This window comes from Mytilus edulis, chromosome 8 (genome assembly GCF_963676685.1).
Source record: "Mytilus edulis chromosome 8, xbMytEdul2.2, whole genome shotgun sequence".
Taxonomy (NCBI): Eukaryota; Metazoa; Mollusca; class Bivalvia; order Mytilida; family Mytilidae; genus Mytilus; species Mytilus edulis.
In genome coordinates, this window is record NC_092351.1 from 19,136,875 (window position 1) to 19,152,243 (window position 15,369).

At 30.8% G+C, this 15,369-nt stretch overlaps 1 long non-coding RNA gene across 1 annotated transcript; it reads left to right on the plus strand.

Moving 5' to 3' along the window:
* Positions 1–1,672: 1,672 nt before the first annotated feature.
* LOC139486926 (uncharacterized) lies at positions 1,673–4,824 on the plus strand. The gene is made up of 4 exons (XR_011655685.1): positions 1,673–1,827; positions 2,080–2,201; positions 4,059–4,197; positions 4,748–4,824. It is a non-coding gene; the product is annotated as an uncharacterized lncRNA (long non-coding RNA).
* The last annotated feature ends 10,545 nt before the right edge of the window (positions 4,825–15,369 follow it).

Below are 15,369 nucleotides of genomic sequence, written 5' to 3' on the forward strand. Positions count from 1 at the left end.
TTCTTCTCAAGGTTCTATTCGTCCGAACTCTTCTTTGGACATTGTACAGATGAATCTAAAGCAGATAAGGCTTTTTTCAATTCATAGTTGTAGCTAAAAGAAAAAAAATCAATCATATGTGTATTTACTTGTATTCGAATGACGAATAGAATGAAGATATCTGCATTACATGTTTTTTACTTAATATTAACATTAAAAGCATTAGTTATCAAGTAAAAATATCATTTTGGTAAATATGTGCTGTTTAAATGATGTTTAATTTTGAAACTTTTTTATCAGTTAGATCTACAGTAGTTCGTCGTTCAACATACTGCATGCTACATAGGAATCTTATTCAGACGGAATTTAAAAAAAAAACATGTTCTTATTCAATGGCCTTTAGAATCTTTAATCGCCAGATGCAGTCGGATCTACTGACATATCTTATTTCAAGCATCAACTGCCTATTAAGATGGAAATCTGGATTATTCCCTCAAATGTGTATTTATATTTTCCACTATTAATGTTTTTTAGATTATTAAAAATCAATCATGTATAGTATTTATAATTCATGATTTTGTGATCTTTTTTAAAAAAGTATACTACGGTAATCGAGGGATTCAATTATCCAAAAAACACATTTTAAAATTTGTGTATTTACCATCAAGAAGAAATTTCAAGTTCAATAGATACTTTATGCATTGTACTGATTTTAATATTTTGAACTGCAAATGGGCAAGGCTCTTTCCATCTCATTATGATGTCTTTGTTTATAATGTTTCCTGTTACAACTTGAACCTTTCCATTATCTCAACCAATCCAAAACTTTTTCTCTTGATTTATGTCCAAATGCCCAGTTTTCTTGTAAAATTTCACAACATCATGAACGAGAATTTCACTCCGACCAAGGACCGATTTTTTATTATTCCATCCCGCTATTATTATGTAGTAAATGGTTTCCGAACTGATGACTTGCTTGATAGTAGTTTCAGATGAAGATCTTTGGTCCTTGAACTGTGAATTTCATAAACTGTTGTTGCTTTGGAAATCCTCCATAGTCTTGGAGAAGTACGTTACATTTAACAGTTAGCGATATAGAAACAGTTGCAAATGTAAAAATAATGTTACAACATTTAACATGAGAAATATTTCTTGTTTATAATCACAATTATTACAACGAAATAAAGTGTCAGTTCCCAAGTTCTTTATTTTGCAAACAATAGCTGTTATAGCTATTATAAACGCCGTGCAATGCTCAGTATTTGTTATTACATATTCTGAAAAGTTTTATAGGAAAGAATATGCAAAAGTTGGAATCGACAGCGGTATTGAAACTTTATTTGGAATAAATTTTGGTTGGATAGTTTTTTTCATTTGTTTAAACGGTGAGATGATATGGCGTAATTTTAAGAGGAAGACAGGGAAAGATAACTATGTTATGAATTGTCGTTATTCATTTTCAAATCATTTTAAACTTAATTTAGATCAATGTAAAACTTACTGAGAAACATATAAATCTATTTCTATGTTTGCCGTTATATAGAATAAAGCCTACATATTTTAAGCAAACCAATTCCATTTATTATACTTTTTGCGTATTGATTCGTCGTTCCGTAATATAAGAATCATCAATTTTTGTCATTGTATATATATTTATGTAAAGATTGATCACGCACTTAAATCATTACAACGCATTTTACGTTTAACATTGACAGATTTCAGAAAGTGTTAGTGTTCAGAATAAGAATTCAACAATGAAGATTACGCTACTTTTTCTTATCTGCTTTGTGACCTTTGCTAATGTAAATGCGGCAAGGAAGGATTTTATGCGAGAAGGGCATTATAAAGGTAACAACGGAATCTTAAGTAGTCACCCAATTATTATCAGGACATACATCAAAAAAGATTGAAGACGTATGTGATGTAAATGTAATATTTTGTTAGTATATAATTACGTTTACTAGAATAAGATTTTTAATTATTTGACATCATGTCGATAAGTTCTAATTGTAACATTAACTTCCTATTTATTTAAACCGAATCCAAAAAAAAATAATAGCGTGGAATTTTTTTAGCTTGTAGCTGATTGTTTTTATCCAGGTTATATAGAATGTTTTGTTGACGATGGCCATAGATTGTTGAGGCGATTTGCAGGTCAATATAATATGAGTGTAGGGAAGTGTAGACATCTCTGCAGAGGATATAAATATCTTGGACTACAGGTAAATAAGGACAACAGTAGTATACCGTTGTTCAAAAGTCATTAATCGATTGACAAAAAAACAAATACGGGTTACAAACTAAAACCGATGGAAACACTTCAATTTTAAGAGGGAATCAACGAAACAACAGAGATACTGAAGTGCAACAAAAAACAAATGCAACACACACCGAAACGAACTATAAGAAAACAACTGCCATTTTCCTGACCTGATACAGGACATTTTAAGAAAAATGGTGGGTTGAACCAGGTTTTGTGGCTATCAAAACCTGGCGCTTCTATGGCAATTTAAAATATATCACTCACATGCCAACATGGCAATACAGGAATTTAGTACAAATAAATGCAAGAACATGTAGAACAGAGTAATACACACAAAGAAAGCAATACAATAGTACATTTAGACAGTCTAACAAACGAATAACAACGAACACGTAAAACAACATAGGACAGATAACAAAAGTTGCACAACAGAAACACGACTGAATCAACGCCATACAATTGACGTCACGGGTAAATTTCTTAAAATTGGATATAATTCAAGATAATGTTTGTAATTATGTTATTTGATGTATTTTATAACAATTACAAAAATATTAATTTAGAATTGTGCAAGTAATTAGATTATTTATTGTATTATATAGCTTTGTCGGTATTTCTTTTTAATCAAACTGTAAAACCGTGTACATATAGTTTATTTGAACAAAATTCATATTAATGAACTGGTTGATTAATTATCTATGCTGTTAAATACGAATAAAAAATAAAACTACAAATACAAATACAAATACAGCTAAACACGATTATCCGATCAGATTTGTAATATCACATCATAACTAAAGACATGAATGTTGGATAAACAAATACCGTGACAAGTCTCGTAGCACTGCAAATTCACACTCAGCAAAACAGTCATATTCGGGAATAGGTCATGTTCGGCACTTAAAAGACCAGACGACGTAACGGATAAACCACAATGTAAGACGTGGTGAAAATGTCCTTAGGTAGTTTAGACACAGACACATCTTATGGATCAACCAATTATTGATGGTGATGTACATGTAGTCCGTTTAGTGTGAACACACAGGAGCATAGCATGTTAACTTATATTTAAACACCATACGATCGATGGTGCAGATGGTATGTTACTGCTGAGAAATAGGAAATTGATAATTTGAAAGTTGAAATTGTCCCATTTGTCATAGATTGTATGAAGTCGCCTAGCTGTGTCTATATTGAGAAATATATCAAGTTATGAAGCAGTATTTCTGGTATCAGTAGCATCCTTAATTTTATGTTCACTTGGATATATAAGATGCAAGTATCGGCTGAAGTATGGGTTATTCAGCGATAGTACATCATCAAAATATCTGAAAGTAAAATTAAATTTGCAAGGTGCTTTGTTTTGTACTTTAGAATTAAAAAATGTCATTTTAATAATATCCTATTCATTATATTTTCTGGAAGATTCAATGTGGTGCTCTACAAACAAAAATATTATTATAACCCAAAACAATAAATTTGTATCTATGATTCTCATTTTTATAGAAAAAGCTCTGTTTAATATAGTTTTAAAAGTAATTGTGTGTCTATTCTTAATAAGACTTTCTGGACCACATGTTATGTACATTATCTTTGTTCTGAAGTGTATTTTCAAAATTTTTCAAATTCAAAGGTTTTTACTTTTTTAATATTTTTCCAAGCGAACGTTTACTTTGAAAAATCATGCTGAATATTACACAAGAAGCAATACAATCTCAAGATCTCAGAAAGACAAGAAAAATATAGAAAGGTGTATATATGACATGTGTACTTGAACATATTCATCACTTTTTCTTTTTTGAATTGCAAAGTTAAGTATGCCTACCAGTGCTTCTGTGGAAACCATCTTAATCATCGGGTATATCCACAATCATCAGAGTTACAATGCAATATGGGATGTACTTCAGAACCACATAGGATGTGTGGTGGCGTATGGAGAAATTCAGTCTACAAAGGTTCCTAATTTTACGTGTACTCATTTCAATTTTATAGAATAATACAAATAGATAGACATAACCATAAATAACAGGTCCACCAATAATGGCCTTACATATTTAGGAGACATTAAAAGAGATTAAGTAACGTCAAGCTCCTTTAAAAACAAATTATGTATAACCATACAGAAATGTGGTATAGTTGCCAATGAGACAGAATTCCAACTAGATCGAAGAAAAAGGTCAAAATGACTACGGATTCATGTAAAATCTTTAACAATGAGCACAATTCGTATCGTATGGACGTCATTAAGGTCAGATTTATAACTAAACAATAAATTACCCGGAGTTTATAAGTTCCTACTCTATTACTTACACATATTTGCTGCTGATGTTAAACTTATGAAACGGTATGAACGAGGTAAAAACTGTTTTCGTGGAACAGTTTGTGAAAGACACTGAAAATGATAGCAAATATAAAATAAAGTTATATCATATATCAAAATTAAATGAATATACAACTTTTTACGATTCATTTATGTTATATTTTATGCAAATTTATATTCTACAGTTTAGTGACTTGAGCGACACGGAAAAGATTGGACCTACCCACACTTTTTATTATTAATAAAATAGAATTATGCAATCTTTTCAACTTTCAATATATTCACCTAACTCATGAGCCTTTATGAAAAGGAAGGTGTGGTGTGATTGTCAATGAGACAACTCTTCACAAGAGACAAGTGCAAAATGACACAGAAAATAACGACTATAGGTCACCGTATGGCCTTCAACAATGAACAAAAACGATACCGCATAGTCAGCTATAAAAGGACCCGAAAGTAAAATTGTAATACAATTCAAACGAGAAAACTTACGGCCTAATGTATGTACAAAGGACTACTTTAACGCTATATCAAAGTATGCATTCCTCCGTTGTGGAATGATTACATGTATAAAAAAAAAAACAGATCTTGCGTTAGATCAAATAAAACAGCGATCTAACTTAGCTGCAAAATCCCCATATTCCGACTGACAAGTATTTCAACATACCGGTATAATCTTCTAGGATGAACAACTTTTTTACTAGATGAAGCTTCAAGAAGCCCCAAGTCCCACTATCCTAAACATAATGTGTATACATTATATAGTTGCTTTTGAAAATCTGCCATATACACCAAAAACGATAAATTCACAAAGAACAATAATCTTATATTGGGTAAACTTGGGGATAATAAGGAAGATAATAAAAATACAAATGAATGTACCCTTAAATATTGAACAAAAGATAGACAAAAAGTGTATATATACCTGATAAAATTTTCTGCGATACAATGAATTCCACAGATTATTTTACGGGAAATGCTACGGACAAAAGATACAGTGTAAAAAGTAGTCTTAACGTAGAAATTTGAGTTATTTTAAAGGAATTAGAAAAGGTGGCGAGAACAATACAAACATACTTGATTGATTGTGTGAGGTTATGAAACATGTAGAGGTAGGCCATTATGATAAAGAAAATTGAGAATGGAAATGGGGAATGTGTCAAAGAGACAACAACCCGACCATAGAACAGACAACTACAGAAGGTCACCAACAGGACCTCAATGCAGCGAGAAATCCCGCACCCGGAGGCGTCCCTCAGCTGGCCCCTAAACAAATATATAAAGTTTGGGGGGGAAGGTTATCCTTGATCTTAGGTCATAATCCCAGATAATGTCTATAAGAACAAAAAATACCAGGCAATGGGTCAGGCAGTCTATTTTCTATGATAGTGCAAAATATTTTTTAAACTGTTTTTCCTATAAGGACCGACAGAAAATGACTCAGATAATCCCCTTTTGTGTACCAATGTAGAACACCGGAGGTCATCTATTTGTTTACCGGACGCAAGACAAATTTAATAATATGATCTTAGGTCATACCACTTGGTTGTATAGTTGTTAAGGTACACAATGACATGCGGTTGTCTCCTCTAATCTATTGATTAAGGATACCAAGGTTAACCCCTTGTCTGTGATAAATCACAATTGTTCATGCTCCTTCGTGTAGGATATTTACATGTATAATACTGAGTAAAGCAACTATCCAAAGTCACCCGCCTTTGACTTAAATTTTTTAATTGTTTTATAATTATTATAAACTAAGGAAAATCACCTTGCGTCATTTTTCAAAAACCTTTTCCATATGAACACAAGGCTATAAGGTTTTGTACATTTACTGATTATAGAAATGAATGAACCATTGGCATTGTGCTCTACGTTCAGATATGAAGGGGTGATATGTGATAGTATGTTCCGGAATTTCAAGCAACTTCCAAGGTCAATAGGATCTATTTTTATTTTGTTTTATGCAGAAATATCATAGCCATTGTGTTAATCCTCTATACCGAGAGAGGTGAAAATTCAATGCTTTGTTTGTGAGTGAGGTAAAATAAAGAATGAAAGATATCAAAGGTGACTCGCATATTGATACAATGGGGACTAATGGATAAGCTGGTTTTTTGTTGGAAGGACCTGTTTCTTAAAAATGAGTGGGTAGATGCCACATGAATCATGAGATGACCACAGGGTCGGATATATGTCAAGCCAACGGACAAAAAATAACAATTCTTATAAACAGTAACATCTTACTTTTATCATATACACGTAATATGGTCATAGAAATTGTTGTACTTGGGTAAACACGTTATGGGTACATCGACGGCTAACAGTCAACACAGAGAAAAAAATCAGAAGATATATGGAACCAAGAGTGCATCAAAACACATATAGCCAGAAGTAGTGGCAACAGTATGATGTGATTGAACAAAAACATTGTGAAGTGCTCATCAAAACTTGAGAATTTACCGTTATAATGTGAACAGGTAAGTTCAGTCAAAATAATGATTTTGACCGACGAATTTGTTTATTTTCTGATTTATTTCGTGTTTACGAATACAACAGAACTTCAACAGTTAAGAAATGTAAGTGTTTTAAATGCCTTTATTATTCGATATCACATTCCTCATTAGACGAGCACAGTTACTAACCCCATTCCCTGCTTGTTCATAAATTTTTGTCAGTCGTCAGTCGTCCATAAACTTGTAAATTCGATTTCTCGATAATATGATATCATGTTCTAAAACATAGTTAGAAAGATTGTAGATATGACAATGGTAATAAATGTGTTCAGACATTCTTTATTAGGAAAAAAGTTATATCACAAAAACACCAAACTCCGAGGAAAATTCAAAACAGAAAGTCTCTAAGAAAAATGTCAAAATCAAAAGCTAAAAAACATCAAACAAATAAATAACCCCTGCCATATACCTGATTTAGTAAAAGCATATTCTTATGTATATAATGGTGTGTAAACAGTGTTAGTGTCATTCTACATATACGATACAATACTACTTGTATATCAGTTCTTCTGGTTACTTCTTATACGGATTTTACTTATACGACTTTCCCTCAAGCAATTTACACTAATTTGAAAATAGTGGACTTCGAATTATTACGCACAATATCTGAAAACAATGTACAGGTACAATCTTTTTTATTGAAATCAAATCCACCACATTGCAAGTACGAAATACAACGACACGAGCATTCCACTTCTGAATTTTCTTCCAAAATATTGAGAATGTTAAAAGTAGGACAATTAGATTTCTTCTCTAGTTTCCATTCGATCAAACTCTTCCTTGGATATTGTACAGTTAAATCTGAAACAAATAAGCCTTTTTAAATTTATAGTTGTAATAACTAAAAGAAAATATCAATTATATGTGTATTTACATTGTATTCGAATGACAAACAAAATGAAGATATCCGCATCCCAAAGCTTTTTTGTTACTTGATGTAAATGAACAACTTTGGTTATCAAGTCAAAATATGTTTTTGGTAAATCTGTGCTGTTTAAAGGATGTTTAATTTTTAAACTTTTTTTCTGTTGAATCTACGCTGTACGTCATTCAACCTATTGCATTAAACATAAAAAAAAATCAACTTTTCTAATTCGAATGACTTTAGAATCATGAATTGCCAGATGCAGTCGGATCTACTGAAATATCTAAATTCAAGAATATAGAATTATGGACTTTTCACTCAAATGTGTATACATATTTTCGACTATTAATGGCGGGTTTTTCTAATGACATTATCAAAAATCCATCACAAATAAATATACTACAGGTATTCGTGGGAATTAATTATCGAAAGAACACATTATAAAATGTGTGTACTCACCATCAAGAAGAAATTTCAAGTTCAAAGATGCTTCATGCATTGTACTGATTTCAATATTTTGAACTGCAAATGGACAAGGCTCTTTCCATCTCATGATAATGTCTTTGTTCAGAATATTCCCTGTTCCAACTAGAACCTTTCCATTTTCCCAACTAATCCAAAACTTTTTCTCTTGGTTTATGTCCAAAAGCCCAGGTTTCTTGTAAAAGTTCACAACATCACGTGCGAGAATTTCACTCCGACCAAGGACCGATTTTTTATTATTCCATCCCGCTATTATTATATAGTAAATGGGTTTGCGAACTGATGACTTGCTTGATAGTAGTTTCAGATGAAGATCTTTTGGTCCTTGAACTGTGAATTTCAGAAATTGTTGATGCTTTGGAAATATTCCATAGTCTTTGAGAAGTACGTGGTTTGTCCCGTTAAATTCAACAGTTAGCGATATAGTTGAAGCTACAAATGAATAGATAAATGTAAAAACATATCATCAATTACATGAGGATCATTTCTTGTTTATAAGAATAATGAAATAGCGTGACAGTTTACAAGTTCATAATTTTGCAAACAATAGCTGTTGCAATAAACGGCGTGCTATCCTCTATCAGTATTGCGTTTGCAATGTCTTGAATATTTCTATTCTCGCATTACATTTTGAGATTAAAAGAAAGGCATGCTTGCATAGTTGTATTCATTTAAAAAGTAACAAAATAATCATAACAAACGTGAACAATATTGGCACATGTCAAAGTAGCCGGCGTGTTTTAGAATTTAAACGTAATTTTTATTTGCTGTTACCTGTAAAGCACTTTTTCGAGTTAACATGAGTTTTATTTATTTATTGAATGAAAGAAAAAGAAAATTTTCTGAGGCAAATATTTTTTACAAAAGTATTATATTGCAGATTTTAACCATATTTGGCACAGCTTTTTTGGAATCTTGGGTCGTTGATGCTCTTCTACTTTGTACTTGTTTGGCTTTCTATCAATTTGATCTGAGCGTCACTGATGAGTTTTATGGGCGCGTCTGGCGTATTTTATTATAAGTATGGTACCTTTGATAACTATTAATACATGGTAGGACAAAAATACGTTTTACGTATTAGATAGCTTATTTAATATACGAATGGAAAAAGATTAAAACAAAAGAAACACAAACAAAATTGGCAGAGCCATATAATGAGAACTATTGTCAGTTTAAAAATTTTGTTAATTGATTTATGAAGCTCAACCGCTTTCAACTAATATGTTTAATTGAAATTACAAATTAAATTAGGTCTGATTTGGAATTTTCTACTAAATGTTTAAGATGGCTATGGGATAGTAACACATTGTCAAATCCGTGTGAATACATGCTTTTCACACTGTGAGTATTCCTTTTTATATTGGATGACCGTGAGGGTATTCCGGTGTGTTGGTGTCGCCTAGATTTCCATTACATAACTTTCGTGTTGGAATTGTAACCGATCTATAAACATGATAAATATGCGGACATCCTCGGGTGCAAATTACATTCCTTATTGCTTGTTACAAATTTATTTTTTCAATGGATACTCCGAAACATATTTTTTTTTAGAAAATAAATTAATAATATGAAAATGTTTTGTCGTTAGGAATATATGTATATTTGTTTTAAAAAATCTTTAATATCTATGCACACGTACAGAAAATTTGTGTTAACACATGCAGAAAAATATATCAAGAACGTTTACCACCCCCCATTCAGGGTTATCTGTCTTTGTTCTCTCGCAAGGACCGATAACTCTGCATGGGGGATTAAACGTTTGGGGGGATATCAATGCTTACACAAATCCAATCTATTAGAAAAATACGATGTATTACAAAAGAGTGTCCACCATGCACTTGCATTGCACTATTATTAATAAAGTAGAAAATAATGATTTACAAATGGATGAAAATTATATATGCATGTACATGTAGCTGTTATATACAAATATACAAATAATATAGAACAACAAACTAGAGTATCATGACTGATTTGTATCACTGAAATATAATAGTTATTATTGCATAGCAATATAATATATACCACAGAAAGTAACCAAAAGTTAGCGTGCAATAAATTCCGATATTGCACTAGTGCAATAAATCTTCAAAATTCATGACGTCATCAACGGCAAAATATAAGTTTAAACCAATTTTTACTTTAAAATATTTTGCTATACAATAAAAGGGTTATTGTATAAATTTTAGGGAATATTGTCCCTCGTTGAACATATAATGCACTCGCAAGCTCGTGCAATATAAAGTTCTACTCAGGACAATATTTCCCAATATTCATGCAATAACCCTATATCACGATGAGATTGAATTCCCTGCCATTAGTTCATCATTTACACACGAACCTGTTTCAGATAAAAACATATATGTACATTAACCTCACTTTCATGTATAGAGATGTGATTTTTGTTAAGACAAATGCTTGTGACCATCCACAAGCACTTGCAGGCATCCAATATTCAGTACTTCAGTACTTTATTACCTTTTAATGTTGACCTTTAACTTGGTATATGTTGCGGTAATATATTGCGTTAACTCGTTCTCTTTTCAACTGGCCTTATCGACAACAACTTTGGTTTCTAGATGGTTGCTATCAAATAGGTTATTTTGTAGTACACTATCAAACTTGTTGAATTATTTTTTATGTGTGCAATTTGTGTACACACAATTTATATTTTACGTTTTATTCAGTTTGCAATCTGTCCAATTGTTGAGATTTTTCTTCTTTTTATCATATGTTTCGACTGCTATGTTATTATTACTTTCCGATCCTTGTTCTCAAGTATTTAAAGAGGATATTATTAAGTTGAGCAACATTAAAGACCTTATAACATTCTTTGTATTTTGGCAATAGAGTTAATATAATTTTGTAATAACAATGAAATATTTTCTATCCAAGGCCTTTTGTTTTCTTGTTAATTGTTTATTTAATTTCCTATCTGTTTTTCAATGAATTCATATAAACCAAAATCAGAAATGGAACTCACTTTGCGCTAAAGATGACCCCTTCAGCAACATGATATACCATATCTGTACTTGGAACCATAAAATAGAACACAGATGCATAGCGCCTTAACATCCAACCGGCATTGAAAACAGTCCTTAAATTATATATCCTTTTTATTTGAAGGGTGTTAAAGCCAGAATTTTTTTCTATTTGTACTGCATTTGACGAAAAAAAAATCCCACTGAATCTAGATTTTAATTTATTTTAAATAAACATAATATAAAAGTATCCCCGGAAAACTGAACAACAATTAATAAATCACTATGGTTATATTAGCAACCAAAGATTAATTTTAAAAAAAGCAATATCAAAATTTAATTGCCTATATTCTTTCAAAATTATCTTAACAACATATGATTGGAAAACATTTAAGATAAACTTCGTTAAAACATTATTAAAAATATTAATTTACATTAACTTTCCGGGTCTTAATCCAAATTGATTCGAATAACGATGAAATGTAAATTAATCTATTTTACAGTTTTTCAGTAACATTACTCTATCCTGTTGAATCATAAATATGAATTTTGCTTACATTTACAGTTATCATAAATACATTTTAATACAACGGCACTTTTAACAGATGCTTGATCTTTGAAAGCCCTGCACCAAAACGCATTTCTTTGTCGTAATAACACAACATATTCTAGCATATATAAATACCATAGTTTTCACAAAAAAATTAAAGTATGAATTCATTTTTAATAAATTGTTTGTTACTATTGGTTTTGTGTTTTTGTGATTTAAAGATACCTATTCGTGAGACATCTAGCAAGGTATAAATTTATAAAAAAAAACTTTCTATTCTTGTCGCTCTATTTGATTATACCTTAGAACGTTCAATTTATGCTCTGTATAAATAAAAACAAAACACTCCAAGAAAGGTTTTGCATGTCTATCTTTATAGAACCAATTAAAATTCAGTAGGATCCAGAAATATTTAATACAAATTGGACTTCCTAATTGAAATCAAGTTCAAATCAGAATACTTATATTTACTTGTTGAAATTTAGATTTTAGGTGGATCCAGGATATATCTAAGCACAATAGTTAATTATTGATCTGGATATTACTAATTTGTTTTTGTAACTTATTGTTTTTATTGAGGCAAATGATCAGGGGGGAAAACAAAATAATGAATAATAGAATGCAACTCTATATCCATTCCTAATTACAAACAAAAGCTGGTAAGTATATAAACAGCCTTAAAATTCAAAGTACGGTATTCAACACGCAGAATATATTTCCAGTACTTAAAATAAAATTTTCGTTATGGTTCAAACTATCCTTATGATTACTCAAAATTGCAAAATATGTTCAAATTTTAGTATCAACTGTAAATAGTTCTGATCAAATGTTTCGAAATACATGTATATCAAAGCGTTGTTCAACTTACAGTACCTTATATAAACCAATCATACTGTGAGGGTTAGAATAATTTTAGAAAAAGGATTTGCTGTGAAATAACTTTAATGATATTGGTCCTACCTCTTTTATTATTGACAAGTTCGATTATCAGTTAATCGATATATAGTATTGCTTTATTGTGTCTTTGATATTAATAATTATCAAAGGTACCAGGATTATAACGGGCGAAGATTTTTAAGCTTCAACATATAAATGCTTAACACTCACAATTGGTGAATTAACTCAGATTTTTAATTGCGACAGACATTTTACTGCATACGTTCATTAATTTAGATCATGTTATTTTTAATTAAAGAAGGAGTTTATGGTACTGAAATTGGTTTTTTTTTTTATCTTTGCATGTTTCAATTTCGGGATAACTCTGCAAATGTTGTTCTTAAAATACCAATATACTTCTGATATTAACTATCTGTTTTCATTGTAAATTTCCAAAGTTGTCCCGCCCTTATGATATACATTACAGTTATTGACAATTATTTGTAAATCTATCTATTCCTCGTGTGTCTCAATATATCGCTTCTGCATGTTTTGAACAGATTGTCGTATGTATCATTTTCAAACAAACAGCACAATCGTTACTAAGTGCTTTTATTGCTTTCTTTGTTACATATTTGTTTGTTTTTATTATGATGTAGATTATAACACAATGTTGACTGCTGTATCCCTATATTTCACATTTTTACCTATTATGTCTAAGGGTTTGTGTTCACACATCGTTATCAATATATGGGATTGAGGTTTTGATTTTGCCTTTTTATTGGGGGATTTCCATTATGAATTTTTCTCGGAGTTCAGTGTTTTTTGTGATTTTACTTTTCAATATAAGTTATTGTTTGAAACTACAGTATGTTCCTAATATGTTTTTTATAAATTTAGAATTTATATATATTTTTGTTAATCTTCACCTTTATAACTTATTGTTAGCGACGTTATTCGAAACATTTGTAAATGCTTTTATAAAAAAAAAACATGCCGTCAGCATGAATCTAAATTTTTGAATTTCTATAACAGTTTTATATTAGTTTATAACTTATCTATCAAAGTTCAGAAATATTAATTGCAATATATATTTTCCCTTTGATTTATGAAAATATCCAATAAAAATACCAATTAAAACTCGATTGTAAATACCAAAGAGCTTATTGAGAACATAATATACCCGGAAAGTGTCTGTTGAAATCAGTATTAAGTTTTTGAACAACATAAGAATGCGTTCAATTCTTTTTAAATTTTGAAAATAATTAACCAACATCTACCTTATGTGAAATTCATTGGCTTATAAATATAGTATACTATCATCTATGTGGGAGTTTCTCAGACTTTCGTCCGAAAATTTTATTTCGTATTAGGATTTTCTATTTGCCAGAATTACCCATATACCTTGCAATTTCGTGTGAAGTGAGTCTTATTGTACGTATAGGATAAGGTAACTACCAGCTTACGAATGCAATATTCTGATAATCGGACAGCTTATAACACTTTGCCCTTAAATACTGAATATGATATATTATATTCTGCGAGACGTCAAATCCTCGTGGTATTGACCAAAATAAAATAAAAAAGAAGATGTGGTATGATTGTCAATGAGACTACTCTCCACAAGAGAGCAACATGACATAGAAATTAACAACTATAGGTCACTGTACGGCTTTCAACAATGAGCAAAGCCCATTCCGCATAATCAGCTATAAAAGGTCCCCAGCCTTCTTTTCGCAATTTTACAACTTCGTGTTTCATTTAGTGTTCAACTTGTTTTAATATGAGCGCCACTGATGAGTCTTGTGAAAACGAAAATTTGCGTCTGCTACTCCTGACCATAAGTCTGGAATCTTTGATGACCGAGACTTATCACTCGGTGAATGCCACGACTGGTAGACAATTTATCCTAGAGTTAAATCAGAAAACCAAGTTGTCAGGTCTCCTGAGCTGACACACCATTAACAGATTTATTTTTCTGTAAATTTACTGTTTATGAAATACTGAATTATTTAACGTGTCTTCCTAAGTTATAGTTGACCTATGCTGTATTTGGCACAAATTTTCAGACAGTTTGATTTTCAGCGCTCTACATATTCATATTTGATTTGGCTTTCTCACCGTTTTAATATGATCGCCATTTATGAGACTTAACTAAACGAAACATGCGTCTTGCGTACCTAACTACGAGTCTCATATATATACTTGATGAGTTTTTATAATGACCCTTGAAAAGTATGAGCTATACATATGTTAATAAGCATTCAATTTCAAATCTATATTGATATTTTATTTTTCTCGAGATTTTTTCATATTCAATTCAGGGTTTTCTTTACCCGGGGTTATAACTCACATTTAATATATCCTTTTTCTCCCTTGCATATGAAATATACTTCCAAGGAAAGTAATGGTGTTACTAAATAAACTTCTTGTTTGAAAATTTCAAATTGCAACTATACATCAATACAACATACCACTCAACAATGTAAGAGTTCAAGAAAGATAAGGCAAATAACGGTATGAACAATTAACATTG